This window comes from Tripterygium wilfordii, chromosome 15, assembly GCF_013401445.1.
Source record: "Tripterygium wilfordii isolate XIE 37 chromosome 15, ASM1340144v1, whole genome shotgun sequence".
Lineage (NCBI taxonomy): Eukaryota > Viridiplantae > Streptophyta > Magnoliopsida > Celastrales > Celastraceae > Tripterygium > Tripterygium wilfordii.
Window position 1 is genome coordinate 9,290,907 of NC_052246.1, and position 14,811 is coordinate 9,305,717.

The window sequence follows — 14,811 nt, forward strand, 5'->3', positions numbered from 1 at the left end:
GGTCACAAGGGAGTTTCTTCTCTCGTCTTTTATCCTTGCTTTTATGGTTGATTTTCATTGCTTGATGATGTATCTTGACTTCATGAGTGGCTAGATTCCCTTGCTAGGGACCTAGTATAGCCTTACTTTGATGATTCAATAAATTTGGCTTTGATTTCTCTTGATTTCTATCTAGTGTTGATTGTTTATGGGTGTGCTTAATGCTTTTGGATGTTTGGTCATCATTCAATTTATTTGTTGCCTAGATTGAGACCGAAAGGAGATATCTAGGATTTGCCTCTTACCATATACATCATAGGTTGCATAAACCATAGGACTATAGGGCCATGACCTTACACGGTCAATCCATAAATTTGAATGGGTCTTTGTCTCTTGAACTTGATTGTTAGGAATAACAGGGTCAGGGATAGAGGAACTTTTGGTGTAACTAGGAATGGAGCATCGGATAAGATAGGGAAACCAATTGTCAATAATGAGGTAGTTATTTAGGATTGACAGATCGAGTTTAACACAAGAGGGAGGGGTGAATTGTGTCCCCAAATTCCAATTGGAATCCCTTTTTCAATTTAAACAAATTAATGACAATTAACAAGTAGCACACAAATTTGGAATCTAATGATTTTCCTAATCAATATTCAATCCAATGCAAGATGTGATACAATATAGTGAATGACCAAATATCAAATAATCAAGAATTGCACAAAACAGATTTTCAAGCAACACACTGCACACAGATTTTTCAACTCAGATTTTACCTATCAAATGATGTCAAAATGCAACGAAATTTTATATGCAATGTCACAACACCTTAATAAACACTATATCAAAATTTCAGATCAAAATTCAAAGTTTAAGGCAGTCTGCTAATCTCGGACAGATTAGGGTTTTGAAAATCCTGCAGTTTGAAACAAGTAGTAAATATAAACAAGTAAACAAAGAAATCAACACAGCGATTTATAGTAGTTCGGAGACCCTTCTCCTACGTCTACTACCTAGATTCACCAACCTAGGATTTTCCCAACTCCACTAAGGTGTGGTTTTAAGAGACCCACAAAACTCCTTACACCAAGGGTTTCTAAGAACTCCCTCAAACTTCAATGTTTACAATTTCCCCTAACAAAGGGAATTTCTCAATGGGATTTTCAGCCAAGGTTCTCACAGGTTACCTCAAAGGTATTTGGTATGGAACTCTCAAGATTACAGCAACACTCTCAAAGATAGGATTTTAAGAACAAGAGAGGTTTAGATTGTAAGTAAACAAAGCCTAAAGGATATAGGAACTTCCCTTTTGCAAAAGCAAGAGTAGTGAGAAGTCCTTGATTGTAGAGGCTTGTATTGGAGAAGATTGTTGTAGCAAATAGCAAGAAGGCTTGATGATTGATGAACTTGATAGCAAGAGGTTTCTCTCAAGGATAATTTTTCAATTTGCTTCTCCAAGTTGTATGAAAGGGAAGATCCTCTTTTAAAGGCAATTCTCTCCTATGCTTGTAGCCATTGGATCAAACTTCAAGAGTTGATCTCTACCATCCATTGCAGCTCCTAATCTTGGTCATTGATGATTTGAGCAAACAAATCTCCACCATAGAGCATATAGACGTTGCACATGCTCCTTTTTTAAGTCAAAAATTGCAAGCAAGAAAGTTGTCTTATGCACAACCATTTGATCAATGTATGTCTTCAAATCTTGACCATTCAAACTCTCTTTAATTCTCAGCCATGGATGTAGATTGTACTATGCCATCTTGTCCCTTCATTTTGAATCAAAGACTTCAAAAGTGATCCCTTAGTCAAGGATCTTGTTTGATTGCACCAACATAACTTTCTTGGTAGCACATGTCTTGAGTGAAAATGTCAAGGATCTTGTTTGATTGCACCAACCTAACTTTCTTGGTAGCACATGTCTTGAGTGAAAATGTCAAACAAGAATATATCACTAATGATAGAGAGGACAAGGTTTGTCTCATATGATTGAAAAGAGTTGTATCTCCATGAAGACCACAACCAATAGCCTCAATGTTTGATTCATTCAACTTGATAAAGTGCCTTAGTGGAAAGTTGGCAAATATAGGATTTTTCATAGTTTCCTAGAGCTCCAAGCTCATTCTTAGAAACTGGACTTCGACCACTCTTGAACATACTGAATTCTGAGCCATATGAGACCACAATGATGATTAACCTACAAGGAAATAGGAGGTAGAACTCCCCAATTGCATGTAAGCTCAAAGAGCTTCATATAGAGCGCATAGGTTAATTACATTAGAAAAACAACCCAGAAAATTCATATTACTGCATGATAAATCATTTTATATGTAGTAGAATGTCCATGTAAAATTTCATAACAATCGGAAATCGTTTGGTCACTCAACCAAGCAATTTGATCACTAATAGTAAAACCGATAAATTCTAAGTGTAAATTCAAAGTCATTTTGCAAACTCAGTGTAAATGACCTTTTCTCTTGAACTTTACTAAATAAAATATGTTCATAGTGATGAAACTAAGATGCACACGAAATTTCATTTAAATCGGAGTTCATTTGGTTCACCACGTTCACAAAGAACACATATGCACAAAATTAGGTAAAACCTAGTTTTGGCGGAATTTAAGCATATGACCAAATATATATGTGATGCACTTAATTTCTCATGATTATAGTCCTAGAACATATATTAAGCCTTCATGTGCATGTGGTTCAAGTTTCAAGTCATTTCGACCTAAGTTGGTTAAGATATGATAATTGGAAAATTAATGCTCTAACTTAGTTCATGTATGTTTGTTTTCAAAACTTAATTTCCAGCACTATCTCAAAAATATATAGTCATTTAAATTCAATTCATATAAATCAAATATTGCTTTAATGTTTCATTATCATTTATAAATGATTTAATATCATCAAAATTAGACATATAGGACCATAGGTCCAACAAGGAAATTAAGGAGACAAGGGAGTTGAATCGGATAAGGGACGGTGAAATTAGGTACCTAGTACTTTTCATTCTTGAGTTCAATCTTGTTTTTACTTACTCGCTTGATTTATTTGTTAATCACTTTTTAATACTTGCTTTAGTTTAGAACAAACCAAATCCAAACTAATTCGCTTATCCATTTTAGCATAATTATAGGTTTGATTGATGTTGAATTAAATTGCCAAAATCTCTATGGGACGATACTCTACCTCTCTCTTTATTACTTGCGCGATTTCGTATACTTGCGAATTTGTACCAACATGCTACATGTTCTAAAAAAAAACTCAACACAAACCAAAACTTATAAATTTATAATTAATACTTACAACTATCCCAAGAATTATAAAGAACTCTTTGAGAGAGATCAGTTGACCATGTATCTCACTTGGAGCTATCTCCGCAATGTACATTGGAGCAGCATGCATTGCCTACATACAAGAAAGTTAGATTTTACTGTCTCAGAGAGAAAACTACTTTCACACAAACACAATTAGAAGTGTGCAGCAAAGAGAATTCATTGAAAATTCCTATTTATTATTCGTGTTCAAAAATCATTTTCCAATGGTAATTGCTCAAGTTTATCACTTGGTAGCTTCTCCATAAAAGTAATAAAAATGAGCATATAAACAAAAAAAAATGTATGCAGGACTAGAAAGCACCGACTCGGATGCGGGGACACTGGATGCGGGTGCGAAGACGCGGAGATTCTCAAAATAAAGCAACATATGAGTTTAAATAAAGTAAATTGAGCCATTTTGACTTTTGAGTGACTTGAGATATTTATATGACTAAGAATTGAGTGGCCCATGATCGTACTATATTTTACATATTTTTTTGTACCTCAATTTACACTTATTTTTGTCTCTATTTATGGGAATGGACATGAATATTGCATAATTTATCTTTGGTTTGGTTTGTAGGTTAATTTGCATAAAATGGTGAAAAAAAAATATTTCTTGGACCTATGATTTAAGGCCAACGGAGAAGCCCACAAATTCAAGGGTTATTTCAAGTCCAATACTAATCAAACAAGAAAAGAGGGCATTGTAAGGTTTCCTAAAAAGAAGAATAAGAAGAAAATCAAAAGAAGACAAATTAAGCAAAGAAAGGACAAAGGAAGGACTTTTGTTGTCCAACTCAAAGAGACTTCTCGGGCAAGCAAATTAAGCAAGGGAAGTGAATATGTTGAAGAGTGAGAGAGGGAAGGCAAAAAAAGGAAGCTTTGAAGAACTTTGAAGGAAATATTTTGACAAGAAGAAAAAGGAAACAAAGAGACCCAGTCATACAAGGAATTGGAATTGAAATTTGGCATTAATTGAAGGAAGCTTTTGTCACTATAAAAGGGAGTCCTCTAGCACAATAGAAGACACGAATTTGGAGAGCCACATTCTCTAGCTTTTGCTCTTGTTCTTCTCTCTAGTTTTCTCTTTGTTCTTGTTCTTGATTCATGACGTTCTCATATTTAGTTTCCTTGTGTTCTTATAACATGAGTAACTAAACCTCTTTGCTAGGGCTTGATGTAGCCTAGTATGATTATTGCAAGTACTTCAATTAATTGAATGCATAATTTTGGTTCATGATTCTTGTCTTTAATTTCTATGCTTATAATATATTGTTTGTTTGGTTGATTGGCCACCAATTGAATGCTCAATTAGATTCATCTAGCTAGGACTAAGGAACGAACCGAATTCACGTGTCTTAGTGGAACTGAAATTAAGGAAATCAATTGTCGACTGCCATGAACAAGGTTTAGGGGATTGATTGGTTGTTATAGTTCTTTAGATCGTAATGAGTTGTTAGCCTTGGGTTAAAAACTGCGAACCGAACAGGATTAATCCATTGTTAATAATATTTGTTGGCACCGCGAACGAACGAACCAACATATTTAAGAAAGAATCAACCCTTGAATCGGAACCATAATTGTGTATTTGTTAATTGGATGCTTGTGATAGGATTACTAGGTGAAATCATTGTCCTAGTGTTCTTCTCTTCTTGGATACAAAATCTGAATTTTATTTCTTTGTTTTTATTTTATTTTATTACATCAATTATTATTCCTTTTTCCCCAAATCTCAATCATTCATCAAGTTAGGTACATTAATTAGATTAACTAGTCTCCGTGGGATCGACCTCGTACTTGCATACACTATACTATTCGTAGACTCTTGTGCACTTGCGAGAATTATTACATCAAGTTTTTGGCGCCGTTGCCGGGGACTAGTTTAGTTTAATTGTGTACTTAATTTTTTTTTAATTTTTTTTTCAGGTTTATGCAAGGTAGACGCTCTGTGAAAGGAGAGCTACAACCTTACATAGACAACATTGAAAGTTTGCTGAGGAACAAGAATCAAGGAGAAAGTAGCGAAGAATCCTCAACCGAAGACAAGAAGATGGCGGCAATAGTTCCAGCTGAAACAATGGGTGATCTTGACATCCCCACTATTCCGGAATCTCCGTCTTGCATCGTACTTCCGACGGCAGCTAGGAACTACGAGCTTAACACCATACACTTTAACATGATGCCTTCTTTTCATGGTCTAAGTTCGGAAGATCCACTTAGTCACATTCGTGAAATTTTTAATATGGTTTCTAGCATGTCGTTGTCTACAGGAGTTACTGAGGAGCACTTGAGGTTGAAGATCTTCCCTTACACTATGAAGGACAAAGCAAGGACATGGCTTAATGGTTTGAGGCCGGGTTCACTGGCGACATGGACTGAGGTACAAAATAAATTTTTAGAAAAATTTTTCTCAACTCAGAAAACTGATGCTCTTAGGGATAAGATCATGCAATTTGAACAACAACTTGATGAGTCATTTTCTGAGGCATGGGAGAGATTTAATAATTTGTTAACTCAGTGTCCCCATCATGCCTTGCCTTTATTAGTGTTGATGCGCATCTTTTATAAGGCACTGACAGTTTATAGCAAAGCTACAGTTAATAATTATACAGGGGGATCGATTAGGAATGACCCCAACCGAATGTCAAAATTTATTTGAGAGACTAGCTATTGAGACGCAACATTCGGAAGTCAGAGGTAAGCGAGCTGGTGTTTATGAACTTAATAATTCTGACACTTTTGCACCGAGATCGCAGGTTGACGCCATTGCTAGTAAGTTGGACATGCTTCTAACGATGAATGGGCGTACAATTCAACAAAAGCTATGTGCCATATGTCATGTTCCTAGCCATGCCACCATTACATGCCCTCAAGGAGTGGATTTCCCAGAGTTTGTGCAAGAGCAAGCAAATATGATGAACTCCTACAATCGGAATCCAAGGTTTGATCCTTATTCTAATTCCTATAATCCATGTTTCCAGGCACATCCAAACTTTTCTTGGAAAAACACCCAGAATCAAACCAATCCACCTACCACCATATTGGAGGACATGGTGCGACAATTGGCTATCAGTCAACAGAAATTGGAGGCTCAAGTGGGGCAAATTGCAGAGGCATTTAGTCGAAGAGAGGCCGGAAAATTTTCAAGTCAAACTGAGATCAATCCGAACACTTGAGAGCAAGCCATGGCAATTACCGTTTGTGATGAGCAGCAAAGCCGAGTTGCTACAGATTTTGGAGAACAGAAAGCTGTTGATTATAATTTGAAAATATCAGTAATATCGAACAAGATTGTCACATATCAAGCAATAGAACAGCCACGATGTACAGTCATGAATGGTTGGTCTGACCCCAATAAACCTGCTCCACCTGTGAGACCTTATGTTCCTCCAATCCCGTTTCCAGGGCGTCTTAGGAGAAATAAAGAAGAAGTACCATCATTGCAAAAGACAATCCTAAAGACGGATGTGGAACCTTCTGTTGTGCAAGAAGAGAAGAAAGTAGATGAGAATAAGGTGGTTCAACTAACTGAAGAGTGTGGTGCCATATCACAAAAGAAGTTGCCGCCAAAGCTTAAGGATCCAGGAAGTTTCACTATACCTTGTTGCATAGCTAATCAAAATTTTGAACATGCTTTATTAGATTTGGGTGCATCAGTTAATCTAATGTCTTTCTCTGTCTTTGAATCTTTGAATGTAGGTGCGCTCAAAAAGACCTCTGTGGGCATACAATTGGCTGATCGATCTATTCGATATCCTAAAGGAGTACTAGAAGACGTTTCCGTTGAGGTACATGGACTGATTTTTCCAGCTGACTTTCTAGTGCTTGATATGCAGGACTGCCAAGGTCATGGAGAAGAGTTTCCACTGATTTTGGGGCGACCATTCATGAAGACTGCAAGGATGACAATTGATGTGTATGAAGGCAAACTGACAATGACAAATAATGAGGAGACAGTGACCTTCAAGCCCAAGGCATCACAAGGTGAGAAATCAATGGAGAAAGTGCTCACTATTACAGATTACATTGTGGAGAAAGAAGGACATCCAACTGAGGTTGAGTTTATGAATCTACCTAGAGTCATGCCATATGAGAGAGGCAAGCATACTCTCGCCTTTGAGTCCTTTCCTTTATTCACTAACAAGTTGTTCCCCTCAATTATGAAAGTACCCCAAGATAAAATCCTCCAACAAGCGGTTTTTGGAAAAAGGGAAAAGGGATATTCCGATTTTCTTGAGGATCCAATTGCTCGTGCAACTATGAGGGTCAGAAGTAATGAGAGAGGTGTTAATATGGGTGTTGCTAGAGGAAGACGATTGCTACAACGTAATGAACTGAAAGTGGGCTTCCAAGTTCACTAAGTTAGCTACTTGAAGAGTTACGTCTCGCCTAGACGTTAAATAAAGCGCTTGGTGGGAGGCAACCCATCCGGTAAATTCGTTCCTTTTTATTGTATATTATTTTAGTTCATTATAGAAGAACACTCATCCCACATTGAATTGAATTGCTATTTGTGCATCAAATGCAGAAAGAAAAGTTGTGCCAAAGCGCTGGATTGAAACAATTTTCTGGGACAACTCAGGATGAACCAGAATGCAAGCCATATATGTACAGAAAGATACGGATGTCTAGTTTCTGTAGAATTTTACGGTTCATGAATCCGAGTTTAGATGAAGGAGAAATTGATGATTTTATAACAGCTGCGCAGTGCAGAATTCTACGCCGGAATTACTTCCCGAATGTTTTCGCAGTTAGGTTGTATCGCTCTAACTCAGTACTTTTTCTCCATGTTATTTTTCACATTATTTCATGCACTGAGGACATTGCATAATTCAAGTGTGGGGGTGAGAATAGCTTGTTTTGAAAAAAAAATTTGAAAAAAAAAAAATTTAGCTCCTTCCAATGCGATGATGAGACATAAATTGTTTAAGTCTAAAACTAGTTTGTTAGTGAAGAGAATTTTCACTAGAATTGAGCTTGAATTACAATTTTTCATGGGCCAATGTTAACATGATATGTTGATTGAGAAAGAAGTATGTTTAGACTTGATGTAGACTTGCATAATTACCCTTGTGAGTTTTGAGCCTATATGATTGATACATTATGCATATCAATCCAATTTCTTTCTTGTGTGCTCTCATGATTACATGTTTCTCTAGAACTTGCTTTAAACCTTTTTGAGACTATATTGATACATGTGATGACATGAATATGATTGAGGCATTAGGATGATACCACCATAGCCAAATTGCCTATATCCTAATGTATTTATCCACTAGAAAGCCCTTTGAGCCTAAATAAGCCTTTTTATTCATGAAACTTATCTACTTACCCTTTAACCCGAAAAACAATTACTTACCTAATTCTAAGGAATTAGTAGAGCATACCATGAGATTTTTCAAGTGATGATGATGTTTAGTATGTTGAGTTTGATGATGAAAAGAATCAAGTGTGGGGGAGTTTTTGTTTATTTTGGGATGTTATTTGGTGGAGAATAAATTTGATGTCGAACACATGTGCATTAATGTGTCGAAAAGAAAAAGAAGAAGAAGAAGAAAAATATGTAGTATGATTCGACATTGTTCTGAAAAAAAAAAGAATAAAAAAAAGAGAAAAAAAAAGTTTATGTGCATAGTGAAAGAAATCTTGAAGTTGTGAAGAATTGGTGGAGTAATAAATATTGAGAATGAAGATATGGGCCAACAAGATGATATATGCCCTAATTTTTGTGTACTCTACTAATTCTTTAGAAATTTTGTGATTTCCTATACCACTTTTTCTTTTTACCTTCACCCTTGGCCCCATTACAACCTTGAATAAAGACCTCTTGATTCATGAAGTTACATGTTTTTGATAGTGTAGAATGGGTGGACAAGCAAGCATATGGTAGGACTGTAATCATGAGATTAATTGAGTGCAAACACTTTACTACCACTAAATTGAGTGAATCTTGAGAGAATTCCTTGTGAGAAGTCGAAATTGAGTTTGAATGTGCGCTATTTCGATTGAGATATGTTATGTTGATATTGGCCTAATTCTAAATCATATATATTTGAGCATGATTCTTTGTGAAATTCTTTAGCTAATGACTAGTTTATAAGACATCTTTGGTGCTTGAGCGAGATTGGAATGACTATTTTAAATGTTTGTGGGTGTCGTTCTGGTAAACCCTCACGAGACTATAACTCGTCCACTAGGGACACCTAGGGGTTTAAAGGCTTGTGTCACATGCTGAGTGCCACCACGATTCCTGCGAAAGTGAGTTAGGTTTTTAATTTTAATTTTATTTTTTTTTACTCGAGGACGAGCAAAAGCTAAGTGTGGGGGTATTTGATCGTACTATATTTTACATATTTTTTTGTACCTCAATTTACACTTATTTTTGTCTCTATTTATGGGAATGGACATGAATATTGCATAATTTATCTTTGGTTTGGTTTGTAGGTTAAGTTGCACAAAATGGTGAAAAAAAATTATTTCTTCGACCTATGATTTAAGGCCAACGGAGAAGCCCACAAATTCAAGGGTTATTTCAAGTCCAATACTAATCAAACAAGAAAAGAGGGCATTGTAAGGTTTCCTAAAAAGAAGAATAAGAAGAAAATCAAAAGAAGACAAATTAAGCAAAGAAAGGAAAAAGGAAGGACTTTTGTTGTTCAACTCAAAGAGACTTCTCGGGCAAGCAAATTTAGCAAGGGAAGTGAATCTTTTGAAGAGTGAGAGAGGGAAGGCAAAAAAAGGAAGCTTTGAAGAACTTTGAAGGAAATATTTTGACAAGAAGAAAAAGGAAACAAAGAGACCCAGTCATACAAGGAATTGGAATTGAAATTTGGCATTAATTGAAGGAAGCTTTTGTCACTATAAAAGGGAGTCCTCTAGCACAATAGAAGACACGAATTTGGAGAGCCACATTCTCTAGCTTTTGCTCTTGTTCTTCTCTCTAGTTTTCTCTTTGTTCTTGTTCTTGATTCATGACGTTCTCATATTTAGTTTCCTTGTGTTCTTATAACATGAGTAACTAAACCTCTTTGCTAGGGCTTGATGTAGCCTAGTATGATTATTGCAAGTACTTCAATTAATTGAATGCATAATTTTGGTTCATGATTCTTGTCTTTAATTTCTATGCTTATAATCTATTGTTTGTTTGGTTGATTGGCCACCAATTGAATGCTCAATTAGATTCATCTAGCTAGGACTAAGGAACGAACCGAATTCACGTGTCTTAGTGGAACTGAAATTAAGGAAATCAATTGTCGACTGTCATGAACAAGGTTTAGGGGATTGATGGGTTGTTATAGTTCTTTAGATCGTAATGAGTTGTTAGCCTTGGGTTAAAAACTACGAACCGAACATGATTAATCCATTGTTAATAATATTTGTTGGCATCGCGAACGAACGAACCAACATATTTAAGAAAGAATCAACCCTTGAATTGGAACCATAATTGTGTGTTTGTTAATTGGATGCTTGTGACAGGATTACTAGGTGAAATCATTGCCCTAGTGTTCTTCTCTTATTGGATACAAAATCTGAATTTTATTTCTTTATTTTTATTTTATTTTATTACATCAATCATTCTTCCTTTTTCCCCAAATCTCAATCATTCTCAAGTTAGGTACATTAATTAGATTAACTAGTCTCCGTGGGATCGACCTCGTACTTGCATACACTGTACTATTCGTAGACTCTTGTGCACTTGCGAGAATTATTACATTAGCCCATAACCAGACTTTAACAAACCAAAGTCCATATGAGAAGACCCAAACACATATCTGATCCCACGTGAGAAATAGCACAGATGTGGGCAAATGAGGCCCTAAGTCCACCGAAAGAATAGAAGGTCCTGAAGGAATCACGATGGACGCCATGGGAGGAAGACAATGAGCAGAATCGAGATGGAAGTCATGCAAAGAAACAATGAACTGATTTGCACTGCTCACCTCTCTATTTTATTCTTTGATTTTTGCAATCGCAATCCACAATTGTGATCGATGGAAGCGAAAGACACAGTTGACGGAGGCGACAATGGAGATCGTCAGAGGAGGAAGAAGAAGGTCTAACAATGGCCATCTTCGGAGAAGGAAGAAGAAGGCCCGACAGTGGCGATTGATGAAGAAGAAAGAAGAAATAGCTATAAAACAAGAATCTGGTCATTTCGTGAAACTCGATCAAGACCTACAAATCCATTTTGCCGAGTCGAATGTAAGCTGTGTTTTTAAGTGAAAATCTATGTCCCCTCTGCGTCAACTATGAGTCTTTAGTGAGTCAGTGCTCTATTGACTGTTCAGATGTGGGTTGATAGCATCGTAGCCGTATTTTTATGAGTCGAACGCGTTGCCGCTCTGAGTGTGTATGTGACGTGAACTCGACACCCATTTTGCCAAGTCTATGCTTCCTAGATGTAGAATGAAAGGAAAATGACAACTTCTTCAAATAAGATGGCTCAAAGGGTGAAGTAGAGAGTTCAATACCATAGAAATACACATCTTTGAAATGAATCTCCATTGAACATATTGTTTACACCATATTTGTGCAGGCTTATGGGCTAGGCTAAGGTCAGAGTATCGGCTTGACAGACACGATGGAACTTGGGCCGGAGTCTGGTCGCACGAGCTGGACAGAGTGAGGTTATTTGGGCCGAGCTTAGTTGCATGTTATGGGTCGTTAATTAGTGATTTATCTGGCCCGTATTAGGTGCGACATTCACATGGTTTTCCACAGTGCCAAGAAACTCTATTGGGTCTTAGAGAGAGATAGAGAGAGCTTTCCACACCCAATTCTTCAAAGCTAAGCCAAAAGTTTGCATTGTTGAACTGTCTAGGCTGACCCAGAGGTCGAGAGAAAACTCTGATGCATTCCTAACCAGATTCAAAAAGATGACAATCCGATGCAAGATTGTCTTTCCTGAGACTGAATAAGTGAAGATGGCTCAGTGGTGTCTCGATATAGAGCTTCGCAAAAAGTTTCAAGGTATGGAGTTTCGAGATTTCTATGAACTTGCAGTCGAGATTGCGGAGTATGAAGACTTGCTTAAGGAAGAATCTCAAAGAAGAAAGAATTCGGGAGGCACTATTATCAAGAAATGCAACACGATGTGGAAATTGCAGAGATAGTCAAGAGTACAAGCCCTATCGTATGTCCTTCCTTGAGCAAACCAAAAGATAGATCGAAGAAATTAACCGACAATAGGATGCAATATACCTTCGATACTACCAAGACTAAAGAGATCCTTGACTTCCTTCTTGCGGAGAAATTCTTATAGCTTCCTTCTGGTGATAAAAGGCCTAAAGAAGAGTTGAAGGGCAAGGAATACTGTAAGTATCATGATCTCCAGTCACATCCGACTATTAGTTGTTGGGATTTGCAAAACATGATACAGGAAATTATCAAGAAGGGAACCATCAAATTTCCTGACAAGGGAACTATGCTGATAGAAAAGAATTTGTTCCCACCCGTAGCAATAGTCAAGGCTGACTTAAGGAATTTGCTGAACAAAATTCAATATGAGAGGTAGGTCAGCTGAGAAAGGACTTAAAGACTTGAATGGAGGCCGAAAGGTATACGCAAGCCAAATGATGTGCAGATTTTGCCTACACAAAGATGTCCATCAAAAGATTTTCAACAGAACCACAGCCCAAGGTATGTCATTCCTCTTAAAATTGACCATGATGGAAGGTGGCATCGGGTGCAACATAGAAAGTCCCCTCTACCGTTAACTCAGACACAGAAACGTAGACTACAGAGGCTAAATCTTTCTGCCAAGCACAGAACTAAAGCACTCAGAGCAGCAGGTTACATAAAATGATAGGAGCCGTATTATCCAGAGCAACATCACTAGAAACTCATAGAAGTTCATCACTCATTCAAGCGGGATGGACCATCCAAGTATTTGATGAAGGTGGAACATCAAGCTCCTCTAATCAAGTCCATTCAACAAATCTAAATGACTAAACCTAAACTAGAGGAGGCCAAACCTAGAAAATATCCTTACAGACAAGCAACTGAAGATGCTAAATCCATGGGTAGCTCTTCTAATGAGGTTGGTCATACTTTTGATTGTTTCATGGTAGGAACTATTCTTGTCAAGTATCAATGCAATACGATCATGTTACCGCTTGCATATCAAGCACCTGAGACTTGCAAGCCAGCCGAGTCAGTTAAAATAGAAAGGAAAGGTGCTGAGAAGAGTCAACGTGCTGTTATTATCCAGACCATTGACGATAATAAGCCTAGAAGGGTCATTTTCGAGAAGCCTTCCTATGATATGGCCCAACACATCTGCCCAATGTACATTCAAGCTCAAATGAATGGTCGTCCTATAAGAAAGGTGCTAGTGGACAACGGGTCAGCTATCAACATAATGCCAGGTATAGTCTTGAGTTCACTTAGGCTGATAGAGGACGATCTAATCCCAACAGATGTCACAATGGCAGGGTTTACTGAAGAAATCACCAAAGCAGTAGGAGTGTTGCCAATTCAACTTACTGTAGGCAGTAAGACCTCTTTGCATTCCTTGTCATTAAATCTCAAGCCAATTATCATGCATTACTTCGTAGGGACTAGATACACACCAATTGGTGTGTGCCGTCTTCTTTGCATCAATTTCTGCTTTTTTGGAAAGACAATGATTTGGAAGTAGTATGGGCGACAGAAAGCCGTTCAAAGCCAATGCAAACAATGTAAAAGCTGGATATTATGATAAAGACGTGGGACCAATAAAGTTCTTCGGTCGTGCTAATGAAGGAGGTCCAAAGTATCTGCCATCATCTAAGATAGAATTCAATTTTGTTCTGAAAAGAGCAAAAGGGATGCTCAGGCCAAATGCAATTGTGCCATATAGGCGGACCTCAGTTTCGATCATTGAAGAAGTTCCTTGATGTCTTTCTCCCTAGAAGAGAAGGGCGTAGTGTTGGCCACAATTAGAAAAGCCCAGATACAAGCCGCACTAGATAGACTAGTAAGAGATCAAGTGTGGGAGTAGAACGGAGCAGAAATGATCTTTGAAGAAGAATCGTTGGCGCCTGAAGATGATGAGATTCAGATGGAAGATTTAAAGAATGCGCCACCAAAATTGGATGATTCAAAAGCTGAAGTGCAGGATCCTCTATAATGAAATGTTAGATTTAAGCCGTGATCTAGTCTAGGCTTCTTGTTTATTCTAACTACAAGTTGGTCAGACAAACTCCAAGGCGATTGTCAATTGAAGTAGAGTTGAAGGTTAAAGAGGAAATCGAGAGGCTGCTCCGAGCAGGCTTCATATAACCAGTCAGGTACACCAAATGGCTGGCCAACATTGTATCGGTGGTCAAGAAAAATGGGAAAATCAGAATTTAAGCAGACTACAGAGATCTGAATGCAGCTACACCTAAGGATGTTTACGTGATGCCTGTAGCAGCTATGCTACTCGATGATGTTGCCTAGAATGAGTTGTTGTCTGCGATGGATGGTTACGTCGAATATCAACAGATTATGCTGGCTAGAAAGGACACCCATAAGACCACATTCAG

The 14,811-nt window shown here is 37.4% G+C and overlaps 1 non-coding gene across 1 annotated transcript; it reads right to left on the minus strand.

Annotated features, from left to right (window-relative positions):
* Positions 1–5,732: 5,732 nt before the first annotated feature.
* Positions 5,733–5,839, minus strand: LOC119980190. Its single transcript, XR_005463826.1, has one exon. It is a non-coding gene; the product is annotated as a small nucleolar RNA R71 (small nucleolar RNA).
* Positions 5,840–14,811: the final 8,972 nt, after the last annotated feature.